Source organism: Leuresthes tenuis, unplaced genomic scaffold (genome assembly GCF_036924035.1).
Source record: "Leuresthes tenuis unplaced genomic scaffold, fLeuTen1.0.hap1 SCAF_9, whole genome shotgun sequence".
Classification (NCBI taxonomy): domain Eukaryota; kingdom Metazoa; phylum Chordata; class Actinopteri; order Atheriniformes; family Atherinopsidae; genus Leuresthes; species Leuresthes tenuis.
Window position 1 is genome coordinate 18,935,461 of NW_027325363.1, and position 17,640 is coordinate 18,953,100.

Sequence of the window (17,640 nt, forward strand, 5' to 3'; positions counted from 1 at the left end):
AATGGCATTTATCTGCCCTCGTGCTGTCCTTCAGTGAAGAGATTAACAGATTTGCTTTGCAGATTGTTCAAGAGAACATGACCTTCTGAAACAGGCAGGAATGACTTTGCTTGGTAATTTTTGAAGCCAATTTATAAAGATATAAACATGCTGTCAGTAAAACTATGCAGAAAGAGCCATGATGGGGATTTTTCATTTAGATGATAAGGTGACATTTTCCTGTGATCTCTCATGCCTGAGACCAAAGTCAGACTAAAAACGTTGTTAGTATCCAGGCTGCAGAGTGCAAACTTTTCTTGAGAGCACACAAAACTCCAGTGTCTGCACATGTGAAGACTTACATGAAAGCTATATGCAACTAAAACCTGCTGACCTGTAATTGTTTGGCCTCAGGCTCAACAAAAATTAAATCATTGCACATTTCCATGACAGCACTATCAAAATCTTTTGTGTCGGAGATTACAATTATAGATGATAGACACGGCAAACATGACATTGTAGAATCTGGAAACAAATATATAATCTTCCCTGTTGTAAGTGGATTAGTAATAAGTGCTTTGAGGTGACAGAGTTTGATTTATCTAATCTGGGAAATAGTAAGGTGGCTGCTTAGAATAAGAGCATGCTCAAACTTGTATATGATATCTTCATTGATTCTTCACATATTGTAAAAAAAGCATATAAGTGCATCAGCTTGAGGAACTCTTTAACGCATCAGTCTGTTGTGCTGCTTAATCAGGATTAGTGTGTGGTCAAATGAAATGTGATGTGCATGACTGTTTCAGGTAATTTCTGGGTTGTTGTAGTCGCTGGTTATATATTAGTTGATGGGAACGCTTTTGTGTTTATTTGTTTTTGTGTATTTTTTACCTCTTGGACATAAATGGCGGCAAAGTGACTGTAGTACTGTATCGCATCATATTGCATCATATTGCATCATATTGTATCATATTGTATCATATTGTATCATATTGTATCATATTGTATCATATTACGTTGTATGGACAGAATGATTTGGATTACAGATGCATTGACATATGTATACACATACATACATGTATTAGTAAAGTGCTGGAAAAAAAAACAAAACTCTTGTTTGCACTCTATTCTCCAAACCTTGTTCACTCTTTGTCTTGCCACTGTGCAGCTAATAAATAGCACAGCATGCTTAGTTATTTCCTCACAGGGACGGACAGAGAATGAGAGGTGGGGCTGAGTGCCACTGCCGATATATGCACCTGATTGCTGTAAATCACACCCGCAGCGGTCCCATCTTCATGCTGGAGATTTAATGAACTACCGCAGGCTTTTTATACCTCTTAAGGCTCGCTGAGTGACCACTTTGTACTTGTTCAGAAGAGAGGCGACACTGCCTCTGCCCACTAAATCTTCCCTTTGCCACTGAGGATAAAATCTCCCTTTATTCATGGGCTGTTTACCAGATTCAGATTTATTACAGGGGGTGCTCGAACAAAAGAGGGATGAGAGACAAAACCCCGACTTCCTACTCCTGTCCCAACTCCAAAGAAAGCTGGGATAGAGACCTGCACCGACTCTCCCACATTTGTTTGATAGTAGGGGGGTATGCTGGTTTTTCAAATGGTAAAAGTGCATTAGAGATGATGTGCCCTCTTTTACTTAGTTCACTGATAAGGATGACAGATGGAGTAATGAACGCACATATTGTAACTGAAAACATGAATTTATTACGATACTGTTGAAGCATACAGAATGCTTGTTTATCCTAATTGTCCGCTCACTGACCCAATGATTTTGTTGCCATGGAGACACCTCTCCCTTGGTGTCTGGGCTGGCTGTGGGGTCATGGGTGAAAGGTCAAAGCAATTCTTATAGATGCATGACCTTTGTGATGGCTTTGTCAAAAAGCCTTTAACAAAACCTTTACATGTCTTCACTCCAAGTGATTAACACATGCAGACAAGCTGAAATACACACATAAGAATGAAGTACTCTCATAATGCTATACTTTGTATGTATTCTGGTGTCCTTGACTGAGCACCTTTCTGCTCTGAATTCCTCTGGTGTTAAAAATGCTACCAGCCAATTCTAGCAGCTTACCTGTCTGCCTTCTGCGGGTACGGCGATGCCAGCCACCACTTGTATCCTGCGGTTCATGGACTTTGCTGACCCAGCTTTGACCCTGAAGCATTGTCTATCTTTATTCCTCTTGAAAAGACCCCACACTCTCCTCCTCCCTTAAAGGGAGGTGCTCTTTCCACTGTTCCAAACCTTTATCACAGTCTCTTAGTGCTGCTGTTGTTCAACCCTGTGCAGGGCATTGATCTGTCTGTTCTCTGGCATCACTGCTTTTACATTACTGTACATTACTTTCATGATTCTAATGATGTCTCTCTGTGTCTGTCATTTCATTTCTCTGTCATCTTCTTTTCCTGTATGGTTAAAGGTCAAATTCCCTCTTTCCTAAAATAATAAAAAAAAAACTAATGTGGTTTTACAACCTCAGATCAGAAAAAAGTTTCACTGTGAGGGGCAGGGATGCAAGCTCAAGCTGAACGTCAAATATCTTTGATTCCTGAGCCCTCACTAGATCAAGAACCATCGTTCATCAATAGCTGATACACATGGGCATGGGATTACTAGAGGACACTTTAGTCAAGCGCTACAATACAGAATTCCATTCACAAATGCTACTTAATTTTTCAGAAATTGCATCAAGTTCTTTTGGCTCAGGAGCATCTAGAATTGACCATCACACAGTAGAAATGGGTACTGTTTTTCAGACCAATCAGTGTTTCAAATCCTTTTTGGATGAAATGGATGATGTGTGCTCTGGATCAAAGAACAAAAGCCAGGCTCTGTGATAGTAAAAGTTTCTATCGGCGCCCTTGGCAAAGCTCATTTGCACTTCTGTGATGGCAGCAAAGACAATGCAACACCTCTTACTGCACATATTACAAAGGCATGACGGAGGGAGAGGAGGATATGGGTAAAGGACTGGCCTGCCTGCAATCCAGACCCATCCAAAATAGATATTGCGTGGAGAATTTTTAAAAGAAGACATGTTTGCAGGGAACAAAAACAACTGAAATGTTTGATCACTGTGAATCATCAATGTGTCCTCTAAGCGCTGTGAGGAGAAATGGTTGTAAAGTCTTTAATGATTACTAAAATTACATACTAAAATATGTTGCATGCCTGAAATTTAATGAAAATAAAATTACGATGGGCTGAAAAAAAAGTCAAAGTAATTTTATTTTTTATTTTTTTTTGTCTTTTTTCAAATTTCCCTACTGTCAAAACATTTTCTTTTGGGCTTGTATTTACAAGATGTTAAATGTAGTCTGACCCCTGGACCCAAGAGGCAACAGGACGCCTGAGGATAACAGCGTTCTACTTAGAGACAAAAACAGAAATCACCATACACTCTGCATATACAACATATACTTCCTTGCATCTCATCCACAAATAAACACATTTTGACCAAAACAATCCTCACAGAGTTTTGCACACTTTTTCATGCTTTTCCGTCACTTTCTTGTGTGCGTTTGAGTTTGAGCAAAAGTTTGTCTTAACAATAATTCATTAAAAAACAAGCAGATTAATTACTGAATTTGATCTCACTGGAGAAAAACTCTGGGAATTTAAAGTTAACAGAGATAAGAAGGACATCAAACGCCCACATGTGTTTACTTATTTTTAAAAAGCTGGGACTTGTTATCAGGGCTGGGCAGGACTTTAGGCTCCACACATCTTGTTGTTGTGGAGCCTTTCTAGTCTTGAGAAGCTGAGGAGATGGGGGGTGGTGGTTAATGGCAGAAGTGGTGTGTGTGTGCGTGTGTGTGTATGTGCCCGCGTAAGATGGGGCTCGAACCCTGCTGTTAACCACCCTCACACACACATACACTCCCCCCCAGCTCAGGCGGAGGCCAGTGTCTGGATGGGTGCCAGAAGTTCTGAACTAATATTCACAATAATGTTCGTGCTCCAAGGGGCCAGTGACAGAAAACACTATGGAGTCGTGCCAGGTTTGCTCCCCTCCTGTTCTCCTCTTTCCACTCCCCCACCACACCTCCCTCAGCACCCGGAGTCTCTCTTTCTGTAGTTTTACTCTTTCTGATCTCTCAATTTACCCAATTTACAGGCCGTGTGCACCACTGAAAGTCATGAAAGTTGCGCCCAAAATGTTGAGTCCATTTACGTCTCTGCATATTCATCTAATGGCTGAATGATGTTGTGATTAAAAGTCTGAAAAGGCCTTTTTTTATATAAAGAAGCCGCAGCTTTTAATGAAAAAGTGTGTTTCACTAAATACATCAATAAATTTTGTTGCCAACTCAAACATGGTGTATAAATTCTCTTGTTAAAATACATACACTGCACCTTAGTAAGTTTTAAATAAGCTTGCAACCTCATGGTATTGCAAAAAAGAAGATGAATAGAAACACCAAAAAGATAAGACAACGAAACAAATATGCTTACACGCACAAATATGCTTACTCTGCTGTTTGTGTTTGATTGGGCTTGATTTACTTCAAATAAGCTGTAGTGAGATAGATTTTTTTTGTAATACAAAAAAAAAGAGAATTTTCAAGACCAGCTGTTTGAATAATTGAATTTGAGTTCCTTAAAACTCTATTTATTACTCAGCTATCTCTTAACTCTTCAAATGTCACCATTCTGACTGCCAGACATCTGTAATGTGTGAACAATAGCTGCAATTGTACATATAGTTCTTTTTCCAACATGTCTTCCTCGAACTTCTTCCCCTGCTACAATATATATGGTATCCCAAGGCACACCGTAGGCAGTCTCCATGTCTCACAGTTCCTAAATTTTCATCTTAATACAACTGTGGCTCATGTACTCATCTGACCTAACCAGTGATCCCTGAATAGTAATTCTGTCTCAGACTCTTATTGAATATGGCCTTTGGCTCACTTCACAGCACATCATTGGAAAACCAGTGTTTTACTATGGTTTCTATCTATATATATGTATGCTGCCTTGTGAGGACCAGAGAGACAGAGATGTACTGGAGCTCCTCAGAGCTATCTCATTTCACTGCTCTTTATAGACCGTAATCACACCAGTGGCATTTATCTTAACCTCATGCTTGTGTTTGCATGTATGTGGTATATTAGTGCATGCTGGTGTGTCTATGTGTGGGACAATGGTTGAATGTGTGTGGGGGGTTATGAGCATGTCAGTCATACACCCGCAGTGCCTCCCCTTAGCTACCCTGATTGTTCCACTGATGGCAGAATGCATCATGTCCCCCACGCCCCAAAAACTGATGATGCTGTCCCCCCGAAATCCCCTTTGTAGCCTTACCATCAGGAATCACTATAAATAACCATGACATCATCCTATTCTTATCTATGGGACGTTCCATGCTGATCGATAGCATGGCTCCTGCAGTGTAAATAGCTTCTAATGCCCCATCTTCCCCTTCAAATAGGTCTACATTATTTATGATGGCTGTTAGGTTACCAGTCCAGGACACAATTTATTTCATCCCACCCCTGCTCCTATTATACCACTGCTTTTGAGTCTTGATGGGAGATTTGAACATGGGGCGGGGGATTGGGGGGAGCATTCATTGCACGGTGGAAAAAGTACACACGCCTGTGTTCTCAGTAAGTGCCAACAAACACACACACACACACACACACTCACAGTTAACTCCAAGAGACGCTCATCTCTGACATGAGGCTGTGAGAGGTAGAGGAGGGAGAAAGGATGGAGAGAGGATGGAGACAAAAACTGAGGAGGAGTGGACCTGAGTGCTGCCTGGTCCCACCCTGAGGTAACGATGGGGCATCCGTTACTCAGATGACAGTGAGAGTGGCAGCCCTATTTGCGCGGCCGCTGGCGTGCTGTGACGGATTGGACAGACAGAGCGGTTGGAGGCTGCGTGGAAGTGACAGGGCGCATTTCCATTTGGGTGAAAAATCTGGCTAGCGTTGGTAACATGGCCGGCTGGGTAAGGGGGGAAAGGGGCCACATGGGCTGGCCGGGGCCCAGCGTGTCTGCTGCTTATTGGTTGGCCAGTGCGCTTGACAGTCTGTCTGTTTTATCTGCTCCCTTGCCACAATTTTCCCCCTCTCTTAATAAAACTGTTTGAGTGTCTGTGTTATACAAAAGGTCAGCCACACATATAAAGGCAAAACACAAACAAGATATGATTTTATGCCCATCATTTAAAGATGTGTTAAGAGGAATTCTCATTTGGTGAAGGCATCCCAGCAGGTTGGGTCATTTCACACTACAACAACAAAGTTGTAGTGGGAGTAAAAAAGCTGTTTATATCTGGCTAATATTTATCTTATCTCACTGAAGCAATATGACACCAAGATGCATATAAGGATGTGTCAGGATTTGTGTATTTAAGTGTGTGGGTGAGTAGGACTGCTTCTGTTTGAGATGTTCTTTCAATTTCATGCTATTGGATTGACAAAACATGGCAGAGGATTATGGGAATTAAAATGATCAACACACTGTAACCAACCAGTAAGTGCTTCTCATGAATACCGGAACAACACACTATCATATTAAACTTTTAATTCAAACACAAAACTACACACTAAGAGACTTCATGTGAGTTTGGAGACTTTGGAGACTTATTTAATGATGGAAAGATAGACATTTTGCTGAGGTGGACAGCTCACAAGTCAAAAAGACAGGCAGCAAAGTGTTATACTCCAAGCATAACCTAGAGGCTCCTGTGTGAGAACAGTCAGAGGAATGTTCATCCTCACGCCTCATTGGTGTTCTCATTGCTGTGTGCAGATCGAGCGGTGGAGATGGGACACCCTAGATTTACGGGACGTGTCAGAAGCTTCACATCCTTGGGCCCCCTGGGGACAATCTCCTGTCTTGATCTGGCCTGCAAGGAAAACAGCCGTCTCTCACAGCCTGACAGTGAGGTGGAGCCATCCAAACACGCAGGGAGGATGGAGACTGGTGGAAAAAAGGAATGTAAAGGAAGGTGGGAGGGAAGGAGGCCACCTTTGGCGAGGGCCGCAACAGCTCTGGCAGTTGGAGTCTTTATATTAACAGTGCTGAAATGGCCAGTTTGGGCTCCTGCAGATACTCCGAGTTGATGACTTTATCTTAGTGAAGTGATGTCAGTGGGACATTTCCATGGTAACACAAAAACAAACAGCTGCTGATCTGAGCTTGCCTGCTATTCAACAAGTGTTTACATTCACTCAGCTTTAAGTTAGTCATAGCCTTATTAAACTTCTTTAATTGAGATTGGATTATTTAAGCTCTTTTTTCTTCATGATAGTTCTTATCATCTCTTATAAACCTTGGACTTTAAGAAGGGGAGAAAGTTTGCTGCCTACAGCCCACAAAGGCCTTTTTGTCCCCTCCAGGAACTGGTAGCTGTTCAGGAAATGGAGCTCAGTGCCAGCAGGATGATTTATGGCTCTGAGTCTAGGGTGGCAGTTGGACCTGGTCCCACTGTCACTGTGGCGGCAGAGAAGCACTGCAAGGCCCAATCAGAGGCTGCCCAGAACTCTAAAGACATTACAATGCCAGTCATAAAGTGGTTTGGAGAGAAGGGAAGCAGCAATAAAAAGCCTGGTGAAAGAGAACAATTTCAGGAAAGAATATGGATGATACAACCCTATCATTCTCTCCTCTGCTTTCCTCTTTTGTTTTGGACTGTTGACACAACATAATTCAGCTGAAAAATATATTTTGCAAGACTTCTTTCTCATCTGTGCAGAAGACACTAACTCGTTAGGACTTCACAGGGCTTGCCAGGGCTGGAGATAACAATTAGTATGTTGGAGTTGTCAGAAATGCCACTGAGTTTTGCAGGAAGAAATCCTTTGTGACGGATTGGTGCTGACAATGCAGGCAGATGAGGAGGGAGCAATAGACTCCCAGAGCGCCCTGTGCAGTGGAGAAACCTTTGGACTGCATTAACCCTTATCTGTGAGCTCCCATGAACAAAGTTCGCTCTCAGACTACCTGCTGTAGCCTGGAAAATCCTATTACAGACTGCAGGGGGACACTTGGGAACACTCCACCGGGAAATCTGTCTCCCTCAGCACGTATCAGAGACAGGACATCGAGTTCCCTCTCCACCTCCTCAGCTCATTCTGTCTCTCTTTCATTCACTTTGACTGATTTTCTCTCTCTGTTGTGGTCTTCACTCCCCTTTATCTGTCTTTGTTTCTCTTCTGCCTCATCGATCACTCTTGTTTTTACCCTGTCTTGTTGTCTAGTTTGGCCTATCCTATCTTCTTGTACTGCCCTCTCAGTTGCTATGCATGAGCATGTGTTAGGTCCTCTATTCATCCCAGTCACTCCTGCTCTTCCACTCACAAAAAGCATGGGAAGCACTGTCCACTGACCACCATCTCTGGGTGAAGAAGCTGCCCCAAACGCTATAAAATGAAATACGTGGATCTTCAAAAATACAAACAAAAACCCCCATAACAATTCAATATCAAAAAGATTATCTAAAAAAAAAGATGCAAAAGATGAGTTTTTATTGTATTTTGATGTTATGTGCCACTATGTCTTCCACAAAGTCTCCCCAAAGCCTTTTAATGCTTCAAATTAATCTTATCTTGATCATCAATAGCAGTCTGAGCAGGTGCATGGAATTTATCCTCCTCTAAAAAAGGATAAGATCTAACATTTTTCCAAAGGAACACACATTTATTCAGAATATAATTAAACACTTCCTTCTATAATTACGCAATGACAGAACTGATGGACTGTATCATTATTTTGCAACCTGAAAGCAATTACAAAACAATTATTGATCTGGATGTGATCCGAGGTTATTAGCAACATAATTAACCCCATTAAATATGAGAGCCACCTTAATTCAAAATGTGACCTTCAGTAACTGTAGAACATAATAACAAATACACTGTTCTTTAATTGGCACTTTGCGTAACAGTAGGCCAAAAAAAAGAAGCTTTTGATTGCACAGCGCTGCAGTCATGTGTAACTGCTTTCAGGTGTGTGGATGGGAGCGTAAACCATGAGGCAAAAAGTATTCCGATTGTGTAGTAATAAATGGAATGAAGTAAAAAAAAAAATGTTACACTCCTGAAATGTAGTACCTGACATACGACATGAACTGTTACACACAAAACTCTTATTTTTAATAAAAAAATGTATTTTACATAGATTGTTTGGAAAAGGGCAAGTACTCAACAAAATGTCCAATGGCTGGATGAGCAATCCCAATATCACTGTGTGGCAGGTTTCATACAATCAGTTCAATATCATTTTACAAGCTGAATCAGTTGTTAAATCCAAACTTTTGCTGAAGCCAATCATTAGAGGAGTGAAAACCTCGTCCTCCAGTGACATTCTTTATCCTTCTGTAAGTTAAGAAACTCTCTCCAGTTCTGATACAACTGATGTTTTAGCAGCATCTATGCTAACCTCTTCAAGGGCTGAAACAGTCGTTTGTATGTTTGTATTTGAACTGATCAATGCTGGAGTAACAATACTATCAATCGTGGTGTTACTCTGGGGGTGCCAGGATTTTCACAGTACTACTGCATCAGAGTCCATCAGTCAGAGTACAATGTGACCCATTTATTTTTCACGACATATCAAAATAGGTGGTAGAAAGCAGTGTATACGACATTACTGTGCAACACGGAGTGGTCTTTTAGTCTGTCAGTCATTTGCTCCTCTGCAATTTTTGGCTTTTTTACTTACTTGCACCCACATCTGAGGGGAACAGGCAAGGCCAGCTCACAAATATTGACTTTCCAATAATGTGGGTGCACAGCAGCCTATCATATGGCTCAAATTAAAGCATTATGACATAGTAGAGCGAAGTTGGGGTTAAGACCTCATTACTGCCACTCTGGGCCCCTGCTTTCGTTCTCCCTAGACCTGGCAGCCCACAGTTCTGGTTTTGGACCTGATCTATTCTAATTGAGGCAGCAATGCAGAGTAATTGGGGTAGAGGCACAGTATTACTGTGATGAATATTGTTGGACCAGTGTTTTTAAAGTTTAACCCAGTAATAAGCTCTCAAACCAGACCACACTATCCCATTACCCTTTGAACTGCAGCAAAGAGACACAAGATAGATATAACATATGAATGAACTCACCCAAACTGCACACAGGGATGTATTTTCGATAAGAAATGAATACATAAGTCTTGAATACATATGGAGATTGTGACTGTGAGTCGGTTATAATAGCCGTGAGAGAGTGAGGGAGAGTCTGGCAGAGGCTGAGAGGACAGAGAGCCTTGGCTTGTGCCTGTTTGCACAACTCTGACCACAGACACAGAGAAAGTGGTTTCGTAGAGCAGTATTAGCTCTTGATTATTTGCGTTAACCGGTACTTAGATTTACTGCCTGGGTAATACGATATGACTGGTAGTTAAGCACTAGCAGCAACACGGGGCAGGAAAGCCAGGACAAAGTTGCTGTTCCCTCTCTGTTTCCTCGAACTGAACCAATAAAAATCTTGCAGCTCTGCTCCTGAGTCTCTGTCTCTCCCTCTCATTGACCTGCCCCATTGGGAAGACATTTGGAAACAATCAGTGGAGTGTTTTAAGGGAAAGGTCCTTCCCCTATCAATCCCCCTAGATAATGTATCTATGAACCTGGCTCTCTGGCCCCGCACACGGAATTCATCACCTCTGTTTCCTGTATGCTGTTTGGGGGTCCCCTCATTTTCACTCCTATCTGTGCAGGGTGCACCATTTGTGTGAGTCTGTGTGCTTATGCACACAACTCCCACACCGGTGTGTGTTTTCTGAAAATTGGAGTTCACGCACAATTTTCAAACATGCAGTGTTGATCTCCTTAGGTGAATGATAGAACTGCTGGGCTTTTTTGGCCTAGAAGAGTTACACAGACAGCTGACAAGGTGTCTATGATTTGATTGAGCCTAACCTGGGTGGAGTCAGCAGCCCTTGCGAATGCCTTTGCCCCTTTCTTGATGTTACCTCATACTTTCTTGATATTTATAGCCTATAGAGTTGTCCAATAATAAGGGGATATTAAATCTTTTTACACAAAGTCTCGAAAAGCCTTAAAACAGCTTTAATGCTCCTTGCTAGGGAACATAAACAATCTACTTCTTGTGAATCCAATTCAACCTGGTAAACTCTGCAACATGTTAGCCTCTTTTCTCTCATTCCTCCTTCGGCTTTCCATTGTAAATCCCCTAATAACAGAGAAATGTCTTTGAAATAATGGATTTGACAGCAGCTTTGAGGCTTCTTTCTTCTGAGCATTTAGAGAGCTATAACAGCTGAGGAAAGATGATGTAAATGTGTGTTACAAGGCGGTGGCATTTTTATCCTGCCAATGAGTCAATGCACCTGCATATAAATTCTATTATATCTGTAGTTGTCTAGACATGTGTCATTGTGTTATTGAGCTTGCCTTGCATGCATTCCCAATCAGATCAGCTTCTATTTCTCTGAGTGTGTTACATGTATTTTCTAACTCCCACCATGAGCTATCAGCAACTCACATTTTTGTCTGCATCCCGACAGGACTGATATAATGGGGGGAGAAACAGCCCCCCTTGAGCTTTTGAAGCTTTTGAACAGGTGGACTCCTCCTTCCTCATCCCTCCTTTTCCTACCCTCCTTCTTCACTCACAAAAGTCCATCCATTCACTTGAGATCTAATAGGGCCTTGTAACCTCTGCCCTGCTTGGGTGAACCCCTGAAGAGAGCCTCCTTCACCTGGTATTGTGCTGCTGGCTACACCTTCTGACTGGCAAAGCCCCCACTCACGCCTGCCTTTGTCCTTCTGCAATTTACTCTGACTTTGTTCAGTTAGTTAACCTAGCTTCCCCTCCCTGCTGGGAACTCAGACAGAGAAAGAGGAAAGAAGAAGGGGGAGTGAGGAGAAGAAGGTGGGGGAAGGAGGGGCAAGTGCTAAGGAATGAGGGGGAAATAAGAAATCTGTATTCTTTTTTTCTCAATTCTCTTTAACAAGAGAAAATAAGCTTCTGGACTAATTGGGTTATTTGGCTGACTCTGCATTGCCCTCATGTAGGAGAATCCTCTCACTTCTCTCTCTATCTTCTTTTTGAGTGTGCCATGTCTCTCCTACAGCTCCCCTCACATGAGATTAGAATGTCAGAACTCCCCAAAGCCCTCAAACACACACAAACAGAGACACACCAGCCTACAACAGCACCAACAAACAACAGATTAACCCAAAGAAAGGGATTATCAGTCAACTGAGAGGCAGGGAGATGGACCCCCAGCTTGTTTTGTCTTTGGGGTTTTGAATGGGCATCACTCCCATCAAAGACAATCAAGCTCCAGTTACACTGGATGAGAACCTCATCTCCCACATAGACACCAGAAGGAATAAAGGCAAAAGCTGATACACATTGCTGAAGACATTTCTGAGGCTGTTTTAACAGAGGGGAGGCTGTACACTGCTACACCATTGAAATGAAGGAGCCAGGTCTGTTTTGGTTGCTCAGCAAATCAACACAAATAATGTGAACTCACCAGGATTCAGTTAGTGCTTGAATGAAATTATGTCAGTGTTGGATAACCACATAAACTCCCCCTCCCCTCCATTATCAATGATGTAGTGAAGTCTGTTTCCGCAAGTTCATTTCTAATTGAAAATTTACGTCATGGACATGAATGGCATAGAAAATTTGAGCTTTCAAAATTTTTGACATAAAGCATAATACCAAAAGTTTGGCGCATAAATGTGAATTCTACTTTTGTGGGATTAAGTCTACAACCCGCACTATATTACCACGTAATAGAAATTAATATTGCATGATTCTGTAAAACCCCAGATTATGTAAAGCAAAAAGTATTTTACATCCAGTATGTTAAGGAGCTTAAGAAGGGTTAGTTGTAATTAATATATAATGGCTTATGAATAGTTAGCAATGAAATGCTTGATAATAATCAGAACAGGATTAGGAAGCATAATAGACCACCACACAGTGGATATATGGAATGTGGTCATAAAAAAAATTCCACATCATTTTTGGAAGAATGGATGCCGTATGTCCTGGATCAAAGAACAGCAGGATCATCCAGACTATTATCAGCAACAAGTCTAAATCCAGGCTCTGTGATGATAATTAACATGTCTAGGATGGCAGAATTAATGCAGAAAAGTTCAATGAGAATTTAGAGCAACACAAAAATCACACTCTGTTGGATTAAATAACAAATAAATGAAGTTTATGAGAAAAACATAAAATATATTTGGTCAATATGGTTCGCTATGAAATAAAATCAAAGTACATAAAGAGTTACGATTTGCTTTTATATTTTTATAGTTTTATTCTATTCATTTTTAAGAATGTCCCAACTTTTTATGATTTAGAGTTACGATGGCTGATGGTGTCGTCTAAATATATCCATTAGTTTGTTATGTAACGCAAACTTGGGTATCGTGTGGAAAAAAATCCTCATACGCACCTGGTGTGCTTCATATTAAGCACACCAGTGTTACAAACATTACTTCCTGCTTTGGCCTTAAACACAGATGTGAGATAAAAATCATGTGGTTAATGTTCCACAAAAAATGCATAGAATGCCAAGGATACCATTTTATATCATAAACAGAAATGAATGACAGGAATTAAATCATCCAAAGGGAGGGTCCTAAGCCCCCTTATCTTAGAACAATAACAAGAACAATATCACTCATAGTTACAAACTCAGAGCTCAGTGACATATCTGTAATTTCAAATCATCAAAATCTTATCAAAGAATATTTGTTTCTCATGTAGCAAAAGTGTCAAAATTCAACACATTTAGTGCTCTTTTTTTGTCTACTTTACAATCAATTTAGTGCCAGTGAAACGTCGGTGTTTATTAATGAACTTCTCCTTCATTATCAGCCACAGTGTCTCAACAACCAGTTAGTGCTCTTCTCCTCAGTTCCCACAATGATGTCAGGGCAGCCGTTATGTTCCTGCAGCACAATGCGTCGACCACCGCCATTCACATCGTCTTTGTAGAAGCGAGACTTTTCCACTTTGAATTTCAGAGAAGTGTATGTGAGCGTGTGAAAATGTGAGGATGTGTGTCCATTGAGAGAGTGTGTGAGTGACAGAGAGGTTCATCCCTAGTGCCCGTCTTTCTAAGCACTGCTGTGGGCAGGGCCATCTATGCTGACAGTAGATGGAAGGTAGCAGGGCCTGGAGGATTAGAGAGCTTTTAGTCCAGACTGAGAGTGGCTCTTTCTCTCAGTGACAGAGAGAGGTGACAGGCCGTCAGTGCACAGGGGGACAGGCGGACAGCCAGCCAGAGACATCTGCATTCATTCAGGACAGCGGCTTATCCGTACACAAAAAAACACGCCCACTTGAAACGCCTTCCATCGGCACTCTCACACTCTGTTTTACACATGCACACAAGAGGATACGTTGACACACAAGCATCACACAAAACTCTGATTCCATGAAAGGACTGTTTCAAATGTTCATACCAACCTTGCAAATAGCAAAACTGTAACATCCTATACACAAGCTGAAAATTGTGTACGCTTAGGTCCTCTGTAAATATTATCAACAGGTTGTCTGGGATGGACGTTCATTATAGAATGTTTCTGTAATTTGATACTGAACATGTTTAATTCAAGACCAAGAAATAAAAAATACAGGGATCCATCTAATCCTCAGCATGTCATTAAAAACTTCAGATTTTTCACTGGCAATAATTGAAAAAGAAAAAAAAGATGGGTCTCCTTCTGGTCAGGCATCTGCCACTCCTCCTTCTATCCTCTCTTGACTAGGAGGTCGAGAAGACAGCCAGAGCCAGTGAAGGCCCTGCCCAGCCATCTAATCCTCTACTCCTATTCACCATCACTGCTAATCTCCTTCACCACCTCCCCAGCAACGCTTCCACCAACACTATCGCCTCCACCTTCACCTCCGCTTCTCACTCAAGAGGTGCACAAAGACCCTAAGCACCCCTGTCCCGTCCCACTTACCATCCCACCCCTTCTCATATCCCTAACCTGCTCCGCCCATCGCTCCTACAGCAGGAGGCAACCGGTTTTCTAAGCCCAGAATCCATAATCCCGTGGGGCTGCAAGTTTGGGTGAACCCAAAGGCTCATTGAGTGCCGGATAACTCTCTCCTGGACTCAGACTCTCTGTCTTATTGTTGCTGCTGCTGAGAAGAGGATAGACACAAATGGAGTTTGAATTTCAATGTGCCCAACGACTCAGAGAGAGAGAGAGAGACAGCAGAATATGGACTGGTGGGCATCCAGGCGTTAAAATTACTTTCAAGGAGACCGTGGAGAAATACATGCAAATACTATGGAAACTGCAGACCACATCATCTTTATTCAGACACATAAAAGATGGAATGTAATATTTTGTGATTGTTTGTTCTTTTATCTTTTTATTTCTAAAGTGAATATATTCAACATATAAAGCTTAAAGCCAAGACCATGTTCTGAAATAAGTCTTCAGCTTTGTTCTGGCCGATGCCAGTGAGTTTTTAGAAACTTGTCCAACATCATCATAGTAAAAACTCCCACAGACTTAATTTTTCCTTCCTTGGATATGGTAGAATATCTCGTATTTTTAAAAGGTTCTGTTTTCTTAAATGTTCCTGGTTATTTTCAAGTTTAATAGAAAGTATGATGAATTTTTGAAGTGGTCTTGGACTTTTGGACAGCACTTTATGCACTCTCTTACTGGTCAGTGTTAGTTGTTTTCATCCCCTGGATCGTCTTTTTGATAAGGATCAACTCTTATTCACTTCTTTCACTTGATTAACTTAAAACAAGAAGCTTATTTAAAGTTGGAACAGACATATTTGTCTAAGCTCAAAAACACACACGAATATTCATACACCTACACCCACCCTGACATATACGCACTGCGTGATCTCTGGCACACTCAGCACTTTATTTCTACATACGATAGTGTAGGTGAGCTTGACAGACCCCTCGCAGCTGCCTCTCCACCTCTTATTTACAGAAGCTATCTTTCCCATAAGTCACCATTCCTGTATTCATAAAGCATCATGCATGCCATAACTCACTCTTCCCCTTTATGAATAAAGCTTCCAAATTTATGGTGATGGTGCTGAGGAGTTGTGGCCTCCCTGGTGACAAACTTCCCCCAGTCTGTCACAACTGGCTTGGACCGCTCAGGACCCTACATCAAACGCTCCAGATGGGAGCGCCACTTTATCGCTCCCCGGCCGGTGACATCACCTTGCAGCGCCACACGGAATTGATGATGAAAGCAAACATATCTGTCTTAACTCACATTTACCAAATCAATTTTATTTTTTACAGACCCTCCACAGGGTTATTGGCATATTGACGCTTTGCAGACAGGAGGAGGGGGAGGAGGAGGGTAGCAACGGCTGAGGGGCGCTGAATGGGTGGGCATGGGAGAAGGGGGTGGGGGGTCAGTGGGGCTTAATGGTGTTTACCATATTTAATGCAGAGGGATGTCATCACTGAATATCCATTCTGAATAATGTGGCATTTCATCATAAATTCTTTACAACTTATTTACTTAATGGAAAGAGTTATGGCTCGCTGTCAGGATGGTAATTAAACATTGTGATACAGTGCTGCCTCCCCAGGATCCCATCTTTCCCCTCAACCCCCGGCACCCACCTGCCCTCAGATGCACACACACACACACACACACATACACATATAAGCACCTCAGCCTTTTAAATACATATTATTATCCAAGCTCCTTGTAAATTACAGCTGGATTAAAATTCATGAAACCTCTTTTTCCTTTATTTTCTTCCCTGAGAAAAAAAGAAAAGAATAACCCAGAGAGCTTGTTCAATCAGCTGTAAATCTCCTCGATAGGAACAGGGACTTCTTTATTAAAATTCAGTGCTGAGAAAATGAGAAAAAATATCGAGTTTGTTCTCAGTTCTATTTAACAGACATTTACGTGTTTTACGTCACTATGCAGTTGATAAAGATGAAGAAGAGTAGAAGTGGAAAAATATATAGTTCTCAGTACAAAAAGGAAAATTACTTTGGTTTTGTCCAAGCCAAAACCACTGAGTGAACTGATGCAGAGTAGTACTATATGATGCAAACCCAATGAGCAGCACTCCAAGTAAAACCTAAACTATTTATATATGCTGAGTTTTGGTACAGCACCAACATGTTCTCAGTCAGCTATAAACTGAGGTACTGAAATGAACAAAAGACCTTCGGGGCTAGACTTGCAAGAGGGGGAACGGTGTATTGAATCATCTTATTTGAAACCTGTGACTTCTCCCTTTATGAACTGCACGGTCAGCTATCCTTAATGAGCTTGGCTCTGTCCCACAAAGGGACAAAGCCCTGAATATGAAAGACTGAACCCTCACGTTCAAATTAGAGAGGATCTATTCAAGAAAACTAAATGAGGCTGATAGTTGGCCAGCCTCTCCATTCTGCTCCATAAAACCAAGCTAGCTTGACACTGACGGAGACCACATCTAACCTCTGGCCTTGTCCTGTGACCCTACCTTCGATTTTTTTGTGCCTGCAGACCAATATGTGATTTGCCAATGGCCGCACTGGGTCCCTAACCGGGACGAAGAAGGGATTTATGGCTTTTCATTTTAATTGAGAAAAGAGCACAACCTCGACTCACTTTGTTTCAGTTGCACAGAGCTAACATTACATCACTGGGCAACAAATGACTACAACCGCGTTGTGGTC

General features: G+C 41.7%; 1 protein-coding gene across 13 annotated transcripts in view; it reads right to left on the reverse strand.

The window, feature by feature from the left end:
* Positions 1–17,640, reverse strand: part of mecom (MDS1 and EVI1 complex locus) — a 127,738-nt gene that overhangs the window by 69,081 nt on the left and 41,017 nt on the right. The gene's annotated exons all lie outside the window — the stretch shown is intronic.